The sequence below is a fragment of the Schistocerca cancellata genome, chromosome 6 (genome assembly GCF_023864275.1).
Source record: "Schistocerca cancellata isolate TAMUIC-IGC-003103 chromosome 6, iqSchCanc2.1, whole genome shotgun sequence".
NCBI classification, from domain to species: Eukaryota; Metazoa; Arthropoda; class Insecta; order Orthoptera; family Acrididae; genus Schistocerca; species Schistocerca cancellata.
In genome coordinates this window covers 595,354,142-595,370,522 of record NC_064631.1, presented here as the reverse complement: position 1 = coordinate 595,370,522, position 16,381 = coordinate 595,354,142, and the positions used below count along the sequence as shown (strand labels likewise).

Below are 16,381 nucleotides of genomic sequence, written 5' to 3'. Positions count from 1 at the left end.
TTATACTAATGAACTTGCAGACAATATTAATAGTAAAGTCATGCTTTTTGCAGATTGCAGTTAGATAATGAAGTACTATCTGAAAGAAGACGCATAAATATTCAGTCAGATCTTGATAAGATTTCAATGTGGTGCAGAGATTGGCAACTTGCTTTAAATATTCAGAAATGTAAAATTTTGCTTTTCACAAAACGAAAAAACATAGTATCGTATGACTGTATCAATGAGCCACTGTTGGAATTGGCCAACTCATACAAACACTTGAGTGTAACATAGGTTCAGTTATTGGTAAAGCAGGTTGTAGAGTTCAGTTTATGGTATAATACTGGGGAAGTGCGATCAGTCTACAAAGGAGATTGTTTACAAATCACTCGTGCGACCAGTTCTAGAGTATCGCTGAAGTGTGTGGGTACTGTATTAAATAGGACTAATAGGGAATCTTGAATGTATACAGAGAAGGGCAGCATGAATGATCGATACTGAAGGAAGTGAACTGGAAGACCTTTGAAGATAGATGTAAACTATACCAAGAAAGCCTATTTACAAAGTTTCAAGAACCGGCTATAAATGATTACTCTAGGAATACTTGAACCCTCTACGTATAGCTGACATAGGGATTGTGAGAATTAAGATTAGAATAATTATTGCATGCACAGAGGCATTCAAAAATCATTCTTCCCACACCCCATGTAGATGTAGATGCATAAAATGATTGATGTGCAAAGCATGCAAGAACTTCCACCATAATACATTAGTGAAAGATCTTGCTGATAATCCTAGAAAATTCTGGTCCTAAGTAAAATCATTAAACTTGATCAAGGCCCTCATGTACCCATCTAGTGTGGCAGTGAAAGGCACCAGAAGGAAAGCTGAAGCTTAAAAAAATCATTCATGCAGGAGGATTATAGAGACATACTATCATTAGGCCACTGTACAGTCTCCCATTTGGAGGACATAGAAATAGTCATACCTGGTGGTGAAAAGCAGCTGAAAGAGTTGAAATCAAATAAGTCGCCAGGTCCACATTTAATCCCAATTCGATTTTAAGAGAATACTTCTTGGCTTTGATCCCTAATCTAGCATACGTACATTAATCCTTCTTCCATAGACCATGAATACGACATTTCATGATGATGTGGAACGTGTCACTGAACATAAGTTTTCTTTACACAAATTAATTAATTAATTAATTAATTTTTTTACAGTTACTACTTCATATCTAAGAATTCATGTATTGAGTAGAAGGAGTTGTCATTCAGAAATTCTTTTAATTTGCTTTTAAATGTTGGTTGGCTATCTGTCAGACTTTTAATACTAGTTGGCAAATGAGAGAAGATTTTTGTGGCAGCATAATTCACCCCTTTCTGTGCCAAAGTGAGATTTAATCCAGAGTAGTGAATATCATCATTTCTTCTAGTGTTGTAGCTATGCATTTGCTGTTATTTTTTAATTGGGGTGGATTATTAATGACAAATTTCATAAGTGAATACATGTATTGCGTAGGTACTGTGAATATTCTGAGTTCCTTAAATAAATGTCTGCAAGGTGATCTTGGGTGGGCTCCAGCTATTAATCTGATTACACGCTTTTGTGCAATGAATACTTTCTCTCTTAATGACGAATTGCCCCAAAATATGATGCCATATGAAAGCAGTAAATGAAAATAGGCATAGTAGGTTAATTTACTGATATGTTTATCACCAAAATTTGCAATAACCCTAATAGCATAAATAGCTGAACCTAACCGTTTCAGCAGATCATCGATGTGTTTCTTCCAATTCAATTTCTCATCAATGCACACACTCATAAATTTTTAGTATTCTACCTTAGCAACAGACTTCTGTTCATAAACTATATATATCAATGATGTTATGCCATTTACTGTACAGAATTGTATAAACTGTGTTTTCCCAACATTTAGTGAGAGTCCATTTGCAGAGGACCACTTAATAATTTTCTGAAAGATTTTATTTGCATTTTCCTCAGCTGATTCTTGCTTCTTGGGTGTGATTACTATACTTGTATCATCAGCAAAAAGAACTAACTTTGCATCTTCATGAATGTAGAGTGGCAAGTCGTTAAAATATGTTAAGAACAATAAGGGACCCAAGACTGAACCGTGCGGGACACCATTCTTGATACCTCCCCAGTTAGAGGACTCTGCTGGTTTTTGTAGACTATCTGTACTGTTAATTTCAACCTTCTGCATTCTTCCAGTTAAGTATGAATTAAACCATTTGTGCACTGCCCCACTCATACCACAATATTTATGCTTGTCTATAAGAATTTCACGATTCACACAATCAAAATCCTTTGACAGATCACAAAATATCCCAATGGGTGATGTTTGGTTGGAAGTGCCATCAATTCCATGTGAGCTTTTACTTTTGAGTGAATTTATTATTTTCCTTAATTTCAGTAGGAGAGGTGGGTTGAATTTCAATTTTATCAAATTGTGTAGGTACTGCCTCTTCCATATACTGCCTTGCATTTTCTAATGAATAGCTGGAACCTATTTTCTCTGCAACACTTAAAAATGATTATTAAAAATGTTTTCTACATCTGACTTCTTGTTAGCAAACTTTTCATTGTGTTTGATAGAAATACAGTCTTCCTGTGCTCTTGGTTGCCCTGTTTCCCTTTTCACAATATTCCAAATTGTTTTAATTTTACTATCAGATGCGCTAATCTCAGATATAATGCACATACTTCTGGAATTTTTAATAACTTTCCTTAATACAGTGCAGTAGTTTTTATAATGTTTCATTGTTTTGGGATTATTACTTCTCCTAGCTATAAGATACATTTCCCGTTTCTGTTTACAAGATATTTTTATCCCTTTAGTAAGCCAGGGCTTTTTACATGGTTTCTTACAATTATATTTCACTGTTTTCTTAGGGAAACTGTTTCCAAATATACTCACAAAGGTATCAAGAAATAGGTTAAATTTTAAATTAGCGTCATGTTCCCTGTACACCTTATCTCAGTCTAACTGTTGCAAGCTTTCCCTAAAATTTTGAAGTGTAAAATCGTTAATGGAATGCACTATTTTGGAGGACTGTTTTGCATTACTGTATGGAGCTATATCATATACTGTAACTAGCTGTGCATCATGATCAGACAGACCATTCTTAACAGGAGAAGTTTTTATTTGATTAAATTTATCTGGTCTATGAAAATGTTATCTATCAGTGTGCTGCTTTCCTGTACCACCTGAGTAGGAAAATCAATAACGGATGTCAAATTGAAAGAACCAAGTAATACTTCAAGGTCAAGCTTTCTATCTGACTCTTTCAGAAAATCTACATTGAAATCCCCACAAACAATAATTTGCTTTCCTTTGTCTGACAGGTAGCACAACATAGAATCCAAGTTTTTCAAAAATAGTTGAAAATTTCACAATGGGGACCTATACATGTCTACAATTACAAAAGTGCCTTTATTTAGTTTATGCTCACATGCACATGCTTCTATGTGTTGCTCTACACAAAATTTTTTAGTTTCCAAATTTTTCACATTATGACTGATTTTAACATATATGGCAACTCCTCCTCTCTCCATAGTGTCTCTATTTACACGTGCTGAAAGCTTATATCCACCTACATTTACCATTTCCATACCAGTGACTATATGATGTTCAGACAGGCATAGTAGCTTGTATTTATGGTGAATCTCTTGCACAACATCAGGCTTCAAGCGACTGGAGAAAAGCTCAGATGTCTTTCATATGTATGAAGATTGAAAGAACAAAGCTGCAAAATCACAGACCAATACTCTTAACCTCTGTTTGCTGCAGAATTCTTGATCTATTCCAGGTTTGAATGTAATAAATTTCTGTGAAGGAGAAAAGCTTATATCCACATGTAAACTTGGATTTATAAAGTACTGCTCATGGGAAATTCAAGCTGCCCTTTTCTTGCACAGTATCTTGTGAACCATGGATGAAGGGCAACAGACAGATTACATATTTCTATTTCCAGAAAGCATTGGATACAGTGCCACATTGCAGACTGTTAATAAAGGCCCAAGGATTATATTAGATTAGATTTTCATTCCATAGATCCATGCCGAGGAGATCCTCGTGGATGTGGAACATGTCCTTTTTTTATATATATATAAAAAGCTGAAATAACAATACTAATAGTATGAATATATATACAATACATCATTTGTTTCTATTAAAAAATTCATCAATGGAGTAGGAGTTGGCCACTAGAGTCTTTCAGGCTCCTTTTAAACTGATCTTTATTTGCAACTAAATTATCAAAGACGAGTGTTCCTGAGTAGTGGACCCCTTTTTGAACTAAAGTGCTTTTAAGTCCTTGTGCAGATCATTTTTGTTCCTGGTATTGTATGTGTGAACTGAGCTGTTTGTTGGAAAAAGAGATATATTATTTAGGACAAACTTCATTAAGGAGTAAATATACTGAGAGGCAGTAGTTAGTATACCCAGTTCTTTGAAGAGGTTTCTACAGGACGTCCGTGAATTTACTCCACAAATAATATGTATTACACGCTTTTGGACTCTGAAAACTTTTGTTTGACTTGAAGAGTTACCCCAAAATATTATACCATATGACATTATGGAATGAAAGTAGGCAAAGTATGCAAGCTTTTTCATTTTTATGTCACCTATGTCTTCTAACACTCGAATTGCAAATACAGATTTGTTAAGGCGTTTCTGCAGTTCTGTGGTGTGCTCCTCCCAACTGAATTTATTATCAAGTTGTAATCCCAGGAATTTAAGACTGTCAACCTCTTCTATCTGCTCTTCTTCATACTTTATGCATATGCTGGGTGGAAACATCTTACAGGTTCTGAATTGCATATAGTGAGTCTTTTCGAAGTTTAATGTCAGTGAGTTGGCTTTAAACAATTTATTAATATCCATGAAAATATCATTAGCAGATCTTTCTAGAACTACACTCAACATACTATTTATTACAATACTTGTATCATCTGCAAACAGAACGAACTCTGCTTCTGGCAGTGTAACTGATGAGAGATCATTAATGTACACAAGAAAAAGCAATGGCCCTAAGATGGATCCTAGTGGGACACCACATGTAATTTCTTCCCATTCTGATGATGACTGATGATTTAATTCACTAGTCCCTTGCACTGACACCCTTTGTTTCCTGTTAGTGAGGTATGACTTGAACCATTTTGCAGCACTGCCCGTGACACCATAGAATTCTAATTTACTTAAAAGGATGTTGTGGTTCACACAATCGAATGCCTTTGACAAATCATAGAAAATACCTGCTGCTTGTAACTTGTTATTTAATGAATTAAGTACATTTTCACTGTAGGTGTAAATAGCCTTCTCGATATCAGAACCCTTCAGAAATCCAAACTGTGTTCTTGATAATATGTTATTTGTGGTCAGATGGTTGAGAAGCTGCCTGTACATTACTTTTTCTAAAATTTTTGAGAATGCTGGCAAAAGTGAAATCGGTCTGTAGTTTGATGGTATCTCTTTATCCCCTTTCTTGAATAGAGGCTTAACATCTTTATATTTTAGCCAGTCAGGAAATATCCCAGTTATAATTGACTGGTTACACAAGTAACTCAGAATTGTACTAAACTCACAAGAGCATGCATTAATTAACTTTGTTTATATTTCATCGTAACCACTAGAATGCTTTGTTTTTAAAGATTTTATTATGGAAGTTATTTCTTTTGGTGAAGTGGGTGACATATTCATGTACCTGAAGCTATTTGTAAAGGCTAGTTTCAGATATTCAAGGGCATTATTTACTGATCCTGACAATCCCATTCTATCAGTAACAGATATAAAGTAGTTGTTAAATAGATTTGCCACACTATGCCCATCAGTTACTAATGTGTCATCTACCCTTAGTGCTATTTGCTCCTGTTCCTTTCTGGTTCTACCAGTCTCCTTTTGTCACTATATCCCATATTGTTTTTATTTTGTTCCCTGACATTGCTATCTTCTTCTCGTAGTGCATTTGTTTAGATGTCTGAATGACTTTTTTTTTTTTTTAATATTTTACAGTGTTCCTTGTATTTAGCTAATTCATCAGCATTGGAGCTGTTCTTGGTTGAGAGATACATTTTCCTTTTTGTCTTACAGGAAATCTTTATTCCTTGTGTAACCCATGGTTTTATTATAGACTTCTGTTTAAGGGGCTCCGGAACGCCCTATACTTGCAATGTTAAAATAACGCTTATAAATTACATCTTTCCTCACAAAGTATTTGAGGTAGGAAGTTGAACTTTTTACAGATTATTTATTGGAATATGGGCTACAACTTAACACAGGGATTTTACAAAATTTTAGTTCAGTTATTAAATATGATTTTTTTCAATTGTAATGAAAATTCACAACATTTTTTTGCAATTTTTTATTTATATATTCAAAAATATACAGTTTTTTGGAAAAAGGCTGTGTTAAATTATGCAGAAGGTACTGTGTAACATTTACTGAAAGTTTGAAACAAATATGTTTGGAAGATCCTTAGAAAACATGTAATTAGTATGAGAAAATAAAAGTTTTGGGAATCGAGCGACAAAGATTGGATTAACTTTTTAGTGCATTCCAGGTCCATAGGATGGATTATCTTCATCCTCTGCAAACTCCTCCTCCAGCTTCCTCTTGTTCCTCCTCCTGTTTACTCTTGCTTGTATTTCTAGACTCTTTACAGCCCTGTCTGCAGCCCGAAGGCGTTCCTTGTCTAAAGCGAGCATCGCTCGTACCATGTTAGAACCTATCTTCATTCCCATATTTCTAAATACCTTGCACCTTACAATGTTGCTATCATTGAAAGTCGCAACAGCAACTTTACTTTTACTCATTATTATACTTCAACAAAACAGAGACTCAAGAAACAGAATTAATTATGAATATTTTCGAGATAACGACAGAGTAAATAAACATGAAACAATCGACAATCACACCAGCGATATGTATTGAATCATCACAGGTTAGCCACAACACATACTTTATCTCACATCACTAAAATGTACCTGATGAACACGGACGTTAATAATAACACCATTTGACAGCAGTTTAACAGCGCCACAGTGGGTCACACCCATGTAGAACACATTTCAAAAAAAATTTAAAAATAGTTGTAGTCTTCGGAATTGAATAAATTATATATCTATTAAAAGGTAATAGTCTGCAGATTCAGAAAACGCAAAAAAGTAAAAATTGAACTTCTCATGAATTTGAGCCTTTCCAGAGCCCCTTAATTTGAGTAACTTTTAGAGGAAAACAGTTTTCAAACATGGTACTGACATTGTTCATGAATGTGTTATATTTTTCATTCATGTCATGAGCACTATTTATGGAATAGGTTCTCCGATATGTGAGTGGCTGGAACATGTTCAAGCAATAGAACATGGTATGATGTCCTGGATGGTGGTCGTTCATCGGAGACAAAGGAGTCATCAGGAGTGCCCCAGGAAAATATAATAGTACTGCTCTTGTTCTCTCTATACATAAAATGACAGATAGGGTGAGCAGTAATCTATGACTGTTTGCTGATTACTCTGTAGAGAACAAGGAAGTGTCGTCTTTAAGTGACTATAGGAAGATAAAAGACGACTTGGGTAGTATTTCTGTTTCATGCTCAGATGTGCTCTGAATGTGGGAAAATGTAAGATAATGGAGATGAATAGGGAAAACTATATTGTAGTGTTGAAATAACAATAGCATTAGTGGTGTGTTACTTGGCACTGTCGAATCTATTAAATATTTTTAGGCATAATGTTGCAAAGCGTGTGGTTCATGGTGTGGGTTCCTGTAGTCATGAACCACAGGTAACGTATGAGTGGCCAAGTAAGTGGTCCCGACAGTCGGGATACCAGTTACTTTGGAAGAAGGCTGGGCATCTCGGACATATTCTGAGTCATGGTCACCTTTATGCTCATACGGCAAAGACTACCAAATCCACCAGTTAGTCCCTCAACCGTTAGGGGTAAAACCCAATGGGACTCGGGGCAAGTAAGGCTAGCAACCTGCTTCCCTGGTACTTTAAATATGATGCTGGCAACAATCAGAGCAAAATGCCTCAGACCTTTGGAGGTGACGGAGTCCCACCTCTAATTGACAAACCAGGGACTTCTAAGATACAACTTGGCAAACAAATGGTAATGAGATGGGGAGCTATTAATATCAATGGGGACTACTCTGCGATGAAGGTAGAGCTGGCAGAGGCTGCAAGTTAGATGGGGCTGGACGTTTTAGCTGTTAGTGACATTCGGGTAAGGGATGAGAAAGAAGAGGAAGTGGGAGAATACAAGATCTACCTGTCAGGAGTCAAAGCAGGAATAGCACAATGGGGTGTAGGGCTTTACATCAGGAAAGAAATGGAACCCAGCGTAGTTGCAATAAGGTATGTAAACGAACGACTGATGTGGATAGATTTGACAGTGTCTAGCAAGAAAATTAGGATTGTGTCAGTATATTCGCATTGTGAAGGGACAGATCAAGATAAGATGGATAGTTTTCATGAGGCACTCAGTGATGTAGTTGTTACAGTAAAGGACAAGGACAGTGTTCTGCTCATGGGGGATTTTAATACCAGGATTGGAAATCGAACAGAAGGGTATGAAAAGGTTATGGGTAAATTTGGAGAGGATACGGAGGCCAACAGGAACGGGAAACAACTCTTGGATTTCTGTGCCAGTATGGGCTTAGTAATCACAAACTCCTTTTTTAAACATAAGAACATTCACTGGTATACTTGGGAAGGCAGGGACTATATAATAACAGATCAGGAATTCAGGAAGGCTGTGAGGGACACACGTGTATTCAGGGGATTCTTTGATGACACTGATCATTATTTAATCTGCAGTGAAATTGGGATTTTGAGGCTGAAAGTGCAGGAGGTCAGGTCCATATGTAGTGGAGAATCTTCAGGATAAGGAAATCAGGCACAAGTACATAACAGCGATCTCAGAAAGGTACCAGTTAGTTGAATGTAGTCAATTACAGTCATTGGAAAAGGAATGGACGAGGTACAGGGACACAGTACTAGAAGTGGCTAAAGAATGTCTTGGAACAGTAGTGTGTAAAAGTAGGATGAAGCAAACAGCTTGGTGGAATGACACAGTCAAGGCAGCCTGTAAAAGGAAAAAGAAGATGTATCAAAAATGGCTACATACTAGAACTCAGGTAGACAGAGAAAGTTATGTTGAAGAAAGAAACAAAGCCAAACAGATAATTGCAGCATCCAAGAAGAAATCTTGGGAAGACTTTGGAAACAGGTTGGAGACTATGGGTCAAGCTGCTGGAAAACCATTCTGGAGTGTAATTAGCAGTCTTCGAAAGGGAGGTAAGAAGGAAATGACAAGTATTTTGGACAGGTTCGGGAAAACTGCTGGTGAATCCTGTGGATGCCTTGGGCAGATGGAGGGAATATTTTGAAGAGTTGCTCAATGTAGGTGAAAATATGATCAGTAATGTTTCAGATTTTAAGGTACAATGGGATAGGAATGATGATGGAAATAGGATCACATTTGAGGAAGTGGAGAAAATGGTCATTAGATTGCAGTGCAATAAAGCAGCTGGGGTGCATGAAATTAAGTCGGAACTCATCAAATACAGTGGAATGTCAGGTCTTAAATGGCTACACAGGATAATTGAAATGACCTGGGAGTCGGGACAGGTTCCATCAGACTGGACAAAAGCAGTAATCACACCAATCTTTAAACATGGAAACAGAAAAGATTGTAACAACTACAGAGGTATCTCTTTAATCAGCGTTGTGGGTAAAATCTTCTCAGGTATTGTTGAAAGGAATGTGCGAGTATTAGTTGAGGACCAATTGGATGAAAATCAGTGTGGGTTTAGGCCTCTTAGAGGTTGTCAGGACCAGATCTTTAGCTTACGGCAAATAATGGAGAAGTGTTATGAGTGGAACAGGGAATTGTATCTATGCTTTATAGATCTAGAAAAGGCACATGAGCGGGTTCCTAGGAGGAAGTTATTGTCTGTTCTACGAGAGTATGGAATAGGAGGCAAACTTTTGCAAGCAATTAAAGGTCTTTACATGGATAGTCAGGCAGCAGTTAGAGTTGACAGTAAATTGAGTTCATGGTTCGGAGTAGTTTCAGGGGTAAGACAAGGCTGCAACCTGTCTCCACTGTTGTTCATATTATTTATGATCCTGTGTTGAAAACAATAGACTGGCTGGGTGAGATTAAGATATGTGAACACAAAATAAGCAATCTTGCATATACGGATGACAGTTGTGATGGCAGATTCGATTGAAAGTTTCCAAAGTAATATTTCAGAGCTAGATCAGAAATGTAAGGACTATGGTATGAAGACTAGCATCTCCAAAACGAAAGTAATGTCAGTGGGAAAGAAATATAAACGGATTGAGTGCCAAATAGGAGGAACAAAGTTAGAACAGGTGGACGGTTTCAAGTACTTAGGATGCATATTCTCACAGGATGGCAACATAGTGAAAGAACTGGAAGCAAGGTGTAGCAAAGCTAATGCAGTGAGCGCTCAGCTACGATCTACTCTCTTCTGCAAGAAGGAAGTCAGTACCAAGACTAAGTTATCTGTGCACTGTTCAATCTTTCGACCAACTTTGTTGTATGGGAGCGAAAGCTGGATGGATTCAGGTTACCTTATCAACAAGTTTGAGGTTACGGATATGAAAATAGCTAGGATGATTGCAGGTACTAGTAGATGGGAACAATGGCAGGAGGGTGTCCACAATGAGGAAATCAAAGAAAAACTGGGAATGAACTCTATAGATGTAGCAGTCAGGGCGAACAGGCTTAGATGGTGGGGTTATGTTACACGCATGGGAGAAGCAAGGTTACCCAAGAGACTCATGGGTTCAGCAGTAGAGCGTAAGAGGAGTCGGGGCAGACCAAGGAGAAGGTACCTGGATTCGGTTAAGAATGATTTTGAAGTAATAGGTTTAACATCAGAAGAGGCACCAGTGTTAGCACTGAATAGGGAATCATGGAAGAATTTTATAAGGGGACTATGCTCCAGACTGAATGCTGAAAGGCATAACCAGTCTTAAATGATGATGATGATGATGATGAGGATGATGTTGCAAAGCGATATGAAATGAAACAAGTCCATAAGTTCCGTATTAGAAAGGTGAATGGTCAACTTCGCTTTCTGCTAGGTTTGTTACTGCTAGGTTCGATCAACATGCAAGTATTACACAAATTCTCATTGAACTCAAACACGTGTGTGCAAATAAAGTAATTCCAACATTATTGTTCTCAAAAATCTCCAAGAGAGAGAAATTACAATATTAACTTGTAACTATTAACTTGAAATATGGTGGCAAGTAATTTTAATACAAGAAGAAGTTATGGTTACCTTGTCAAAAATGGTGATTGCAATAAATGTTAAGGTGAAATCAATAAGTTAAATGAATGTATAAAAAGCATTCAGCAAGTAGTATTTGAAGCAGATTACCAGGTACAAAAGTTATATGGAAGATGAGAAATGACATGAAGCTAATGTGTACAATTGGTTACAGTGCACTAATTTCCATAAGTGCGTAAGCAATTTGAACATTCTTCCCAGTGTAAATAACAGTGAAAAGTGCATAAATAATTCAGCAACACTTCCCAGTGAAAACAATGACCACAAGTGTGTAAACAACTCAAACACTTGCTATTTCTCTAGGAATGCCTAACAGAGAGATTAAAACAATGCTGTACTCTCAACAGAATTTGTTACATAAAACCAATCTTGTGGGCACAAACAGATGTAGCATGTTTTCAGAAAACAGCAGTGACTATGTAAACATTGAAAATAAACTTTCCAGCCAATGTAAAGGTTATAAAACGGAAAGTTGTGAAAGTAAAGTCAGCAACAGTCATAGACAGCACACAAAGAAATGAAACCTTCTAACATAGTTAAGGTTCCTAAAACATTTTGTTAGCAGATACAAAATGAAATAAGGATAAATATTTAAGCAAAACCCCATATAATTATATTTAAAGTTTGAGCCAAAAGTTTATTTCAGGATGTGTGCAGGGATATATGAATGGTGGCCTTGCAATGACAAAATTTATAAATCATCTGAGTAATATTTAAGCCAGTAATGCAGATGTCATTATATAATGCAGACATAGCATTTACAGTCAATACCATGCACAAAACAAGTACATACAAACATGTATTAACTCACCTAAAACACTAGCAAAATTTTGAAGTTTGTCAGTGTGAAATCTCCCCAACATTCACAGTGAAATCTAAAGTTCATTAATGATCAATGCTATCATTACAGCCACCTAACAAGTTTGTCACCCAACTTGAAATAATAAAAAGCAGTGAAAATAGTGAAGTTCACAGCTGTCTAAACTGTATAAATAAGGATAAAGTTCACACTGTCACAAAAGAAACAGTGTCTAAAAGCCATATGGAAATCACTTAAGACCTGGTGGAATGCAAGTCCACAGCTCACTATCATGAAATTGTTGTAAGTCCTGGAATATTTCTAAGTGTCCAGTTCATAACAATCATCAAATTTTACTAAGTCCTGTGAGCTATGTTAGGCCCTGCAGTGCTCTGACCAGCCAAATCTCACCAGCCTTACCACTCAGTAGAACACCTCCGAAAGACAGTGAGCTCCAACATTGGCCAGAAGACAGTGACCTCACCTCTACATTCATGTTTATGCGCTTGCTCACATCACCGCTGTTCTGCTTAATGCATGTTTTTATAAAATGACTGCCATTTGTGTTTTATAACAGTAATATCACATGTATACAATTAAATGCATGAATATCTTACCACATCCAGTACTGCAACATGTTTCTATTCAGATTCATGTCTGTAGGGCATTTTATGCATTTTCTGTAGAATATTCCAATTTATTCCCATATTCCGAGCTACTGGATCATCCATTTTCCTATGTGCCTAGCAAACCTGCCTCCTTGTTACGGCACTTGGGATTTTCCTGCTGACCTCTACATTCCTGCCTGAGCACAACTCAGCTCCTTTCCACCCAGTTCATTGTTTTAGAAGTTCTTATTGGAGATTACAACAGCACCTTGGATCTAGCTATTTTCAGTGGTCCTCCATATGGCATCTCTGGCTGATCTTTATGTTGTGATCATATTGTCACATCCTCTTCAATATGATGAGCACTGAAGGTAGCCCCTCCCTTCGAAGCTTTGTGGTCATTGAGCATGTCTTAAGTTTCCTTGAACAACAAGCCCCCACATGATCTGCAGATCAGGACTGTAGTAAGGCTTCGTACGGAAGACATAGACGATGTCGCAGGACTTTTGTCTTCCTCGACTTTGTATATGATATTCGACAAGCTTCAGAGAATACAGTATGGCCCATGTAGCACGTTTGTAACTTTTCTGATAGCCTTACCTTGTACACAGGTGTCAAAATCCTTACCAAGTCTCCTGGGCAGTATCTTACTGGTCAGTACTTGCCATTAATACCACTCTCGGTCCTTCTCCTGGGTATCCCTGGTCTATGTGCGAGCTAGCTATCTTGCTTCCTCAGTCTTGGCAGTAAAGTGTTTCATGTAGTCATGCTGAATAAAGTCTGCCTGAATCAAGAGCAGTGTATCTATTGTCATTTCATCCTCATGACCATGAAGCAGAGAGAACAGTGTGAAGCATGTAGTATCTTGCTTCACTGTGACATATGCAAATGTCACAATGGGTGGTATTGTATACCACTCTCTGTGTTCAACATCAGTATATATTGTGAGCATATCTGTGGGATCATTTGTTGTGGGTAGTAGCCAGTTGTCATCCTGTGGTTGATGACACATCTTGAAATTATCTGTAATACTAGTTTTTACTGGAAAATTTTTCTGTGATTGGAAATCATCACTTGGGGTGCTCTGTGCTTCAAGTAGTGTCTATTAGAATGAACCTTACAATTGCTGCAGCTTTGGCAGTTGATATAAATTTGTTGTCAGTGTAGCGAGTGAGGTAGGCAGTGCAGACTATTACTTGTTGATTCCCATTTGTCGATTTTGAGTAGTGCAAATTGATGAAGGTGTGGGAAAGGTAATAGCTTATGCCTCCAGAGCGCTTTCTAAGTGTGACATGAAGTACTGCACAACCAAGAAAGAGTGCTTGCAGTTGTTTGGACAATCAACAAATTATTTGACAAACCATTCACAATTGTGATGGACCATGATTCTTTGTGCTGGCTGACTAACCTGAAGAAACAAAGTCAATTAGTAACATAGACACTAAAGCTTCAGGTATATGATGTCACAGAAATATACAAAATAGACACAAACACAGGGACACTGACTGCCTTTCAAGGAATATTTTGGTGGAACACAGCAGCATGGGCAAATCTCAGTCATCGGTGCATTAAATAACGTTGGTGCTGAACAGAGGGATTGCTGGAAACCACAGATGCCTTGAATAAGGAGAAATCAACCAAAGAAATTTTCCAATTAATAAATGGAATACTGTGTAAGAGGAACATTAATCCAATTTGTTGGAAATGTGCTTCAATATGAAGTTCTTTCTTGGCTTTGCTAGGACTGGAGAAGATTGTGGCATTTCTTTAAGACCAAGGAAAGTGCTTTCTTGCTCCTTGATCAGGAGAATATGGCATCTCCTTGCATAGTTCTTGTGGTGGACATGCCTCAGTAAAAAAGTCTTTAAGAATTGCTGGTAGTAAGAGCACATCCCAGCAAAACTTCTCACATCACAAATGTGACATGAAGTTGGAATATCTGTGACTGTTCTTATTTTCTTTGGATCATGGCAGACTCCATCGCCATTCGCTGGATGTTCCAAGATTTTTATTTCTTGAGTGAAAAGAGGCATTTTTTCAAGTTCAGACAGAAGCCAACACAATCTGAACACATTTTAGTGTAGGTGTGAAGTGGCTTAAATGTTCTTCACATGTCCTTTAAAAACTGAAAAATGTCATTCATACAGCAAAACCACACTGTCAATTTAAGCTGTTAATGCAGGTTGTCCATCATACATTCAAAGGTGGCTGGAACATTACTTAGTCAAAAAAATATAATTCTGAACTCATGGGGCACATAAACACTCCACTACACTTGAACCATACAGGCAATCTCTTCATTAATGTTATTGTACACGTCAAAAGATTTGGAAAAACAGTTGGGCTTGTGAGAGAGAGGTTATTACGATTAACAAGCAATAAAATGCGCTCAATGGAGAGGTAAAAAAAGTCTGAGAATTAATTATACCTGGATGCTGAAAATATTTTATATTTCTGATGTGTGGTATAAACCCAGTGTCAACACATCAGTGGCAGGCTGTACTCTGAAACATGAACAAATCTTATTACTGTGCAAGAATACTGGTCATTTGTGCCATAAAAACATTGAGGAATTAAACCACACATTTTAAAAATTGAGAAGTTGCTCTGTGGATAATGGAGACTACAAAGCAGTCCACTTTATGATAGAAAGTAAGTTACAGCAATGGAAAGGTGGTGGAATATAAATAATTTTAGGAGTAGAAGTAACAACTCACCAAATAGTAAAGACACACAAACAAGAGTGAGAACTTTGCTAGCTTTCAGGCAAATCGTTTTCCAAGATTAGAGTACACACATGCAACCAGTCAGCCAGTACAATGTAGATATGCAGGTATGTGTACTCTAAGCACAAAATAGGGTTTATCTGAAAGCTAACAAATATCTGTTTTATTGATGTATCTTTCAACAGAAAGAGTTTGATTATTCAATCTTCTGGAAAAGGTTATATTGCTTGATTTCCAACCACAGTTTATTTATTTAACATGGCAAGAACAGGTCCATCAGATCATCTCTGTCATATGACGAGATATTAAATGTATTTTACATTGCATAAATTGTGAAACATATTACAAATTACATCTGATTTAGACTACAACATTTATAAATTATTGTTGTGCAAGAAAAGTTTATATTCTTTAATCATTTGCATGGCAATAGAAACAAATTACAGGTATGCGTATTTAAACTGTTAGTGCTAACAACTATGGTCATGAGAAAAAGGAAGGAAATGGAATGTGATGAAGCACTATTAATTAAGATACAGGAAAAGAAAGGGATGTGACTGATTGAGAAATGAAATGAGAGAGAAGCATAACTGGGAAAGTATTGAAGCTTTTTCTTTACTATCGGACAGAAGGGAAGAAACTGGCTGTATATGTTTATTTTTGGCGAAATTAATGAGAGTGACAGATGGGATTGTTTCTGCTCCTTAGAAGCAACAGGGCACTGAATTGTATTCAGGGTGCAGGGTAGCTTGTACCATAGGTGGAGGGCAACAACAGAGGAGTTTGTGAAAGTTTCTGTTTTGTGAATGGGCACAGCTAAGATGCTAGATGAGTGAGATCTTGTGGTTTGATTATGATGATATTATAGATTATATATATGATGGTAGTATCTGTTCCCGAAAGCACAGTTACC

At 37.0% G+C, this 16,381-nt stretch overlaps 1 protein-coding gene across 2 annotated transcripts in view; it reads left to right on the top strand.

Annotated features, from left to right (window-relative positions):
* LOC126088586 (intraflagellar transport protein 74 homolog) overlaps positions 1 to 16,381 on the top strand; it is a 214,055-nt gene that overhangs the window by 15,287 nt on the left and 182,387 nt on the right. The gene's annotated exons all lie outside the window — the stretch shown is intronic.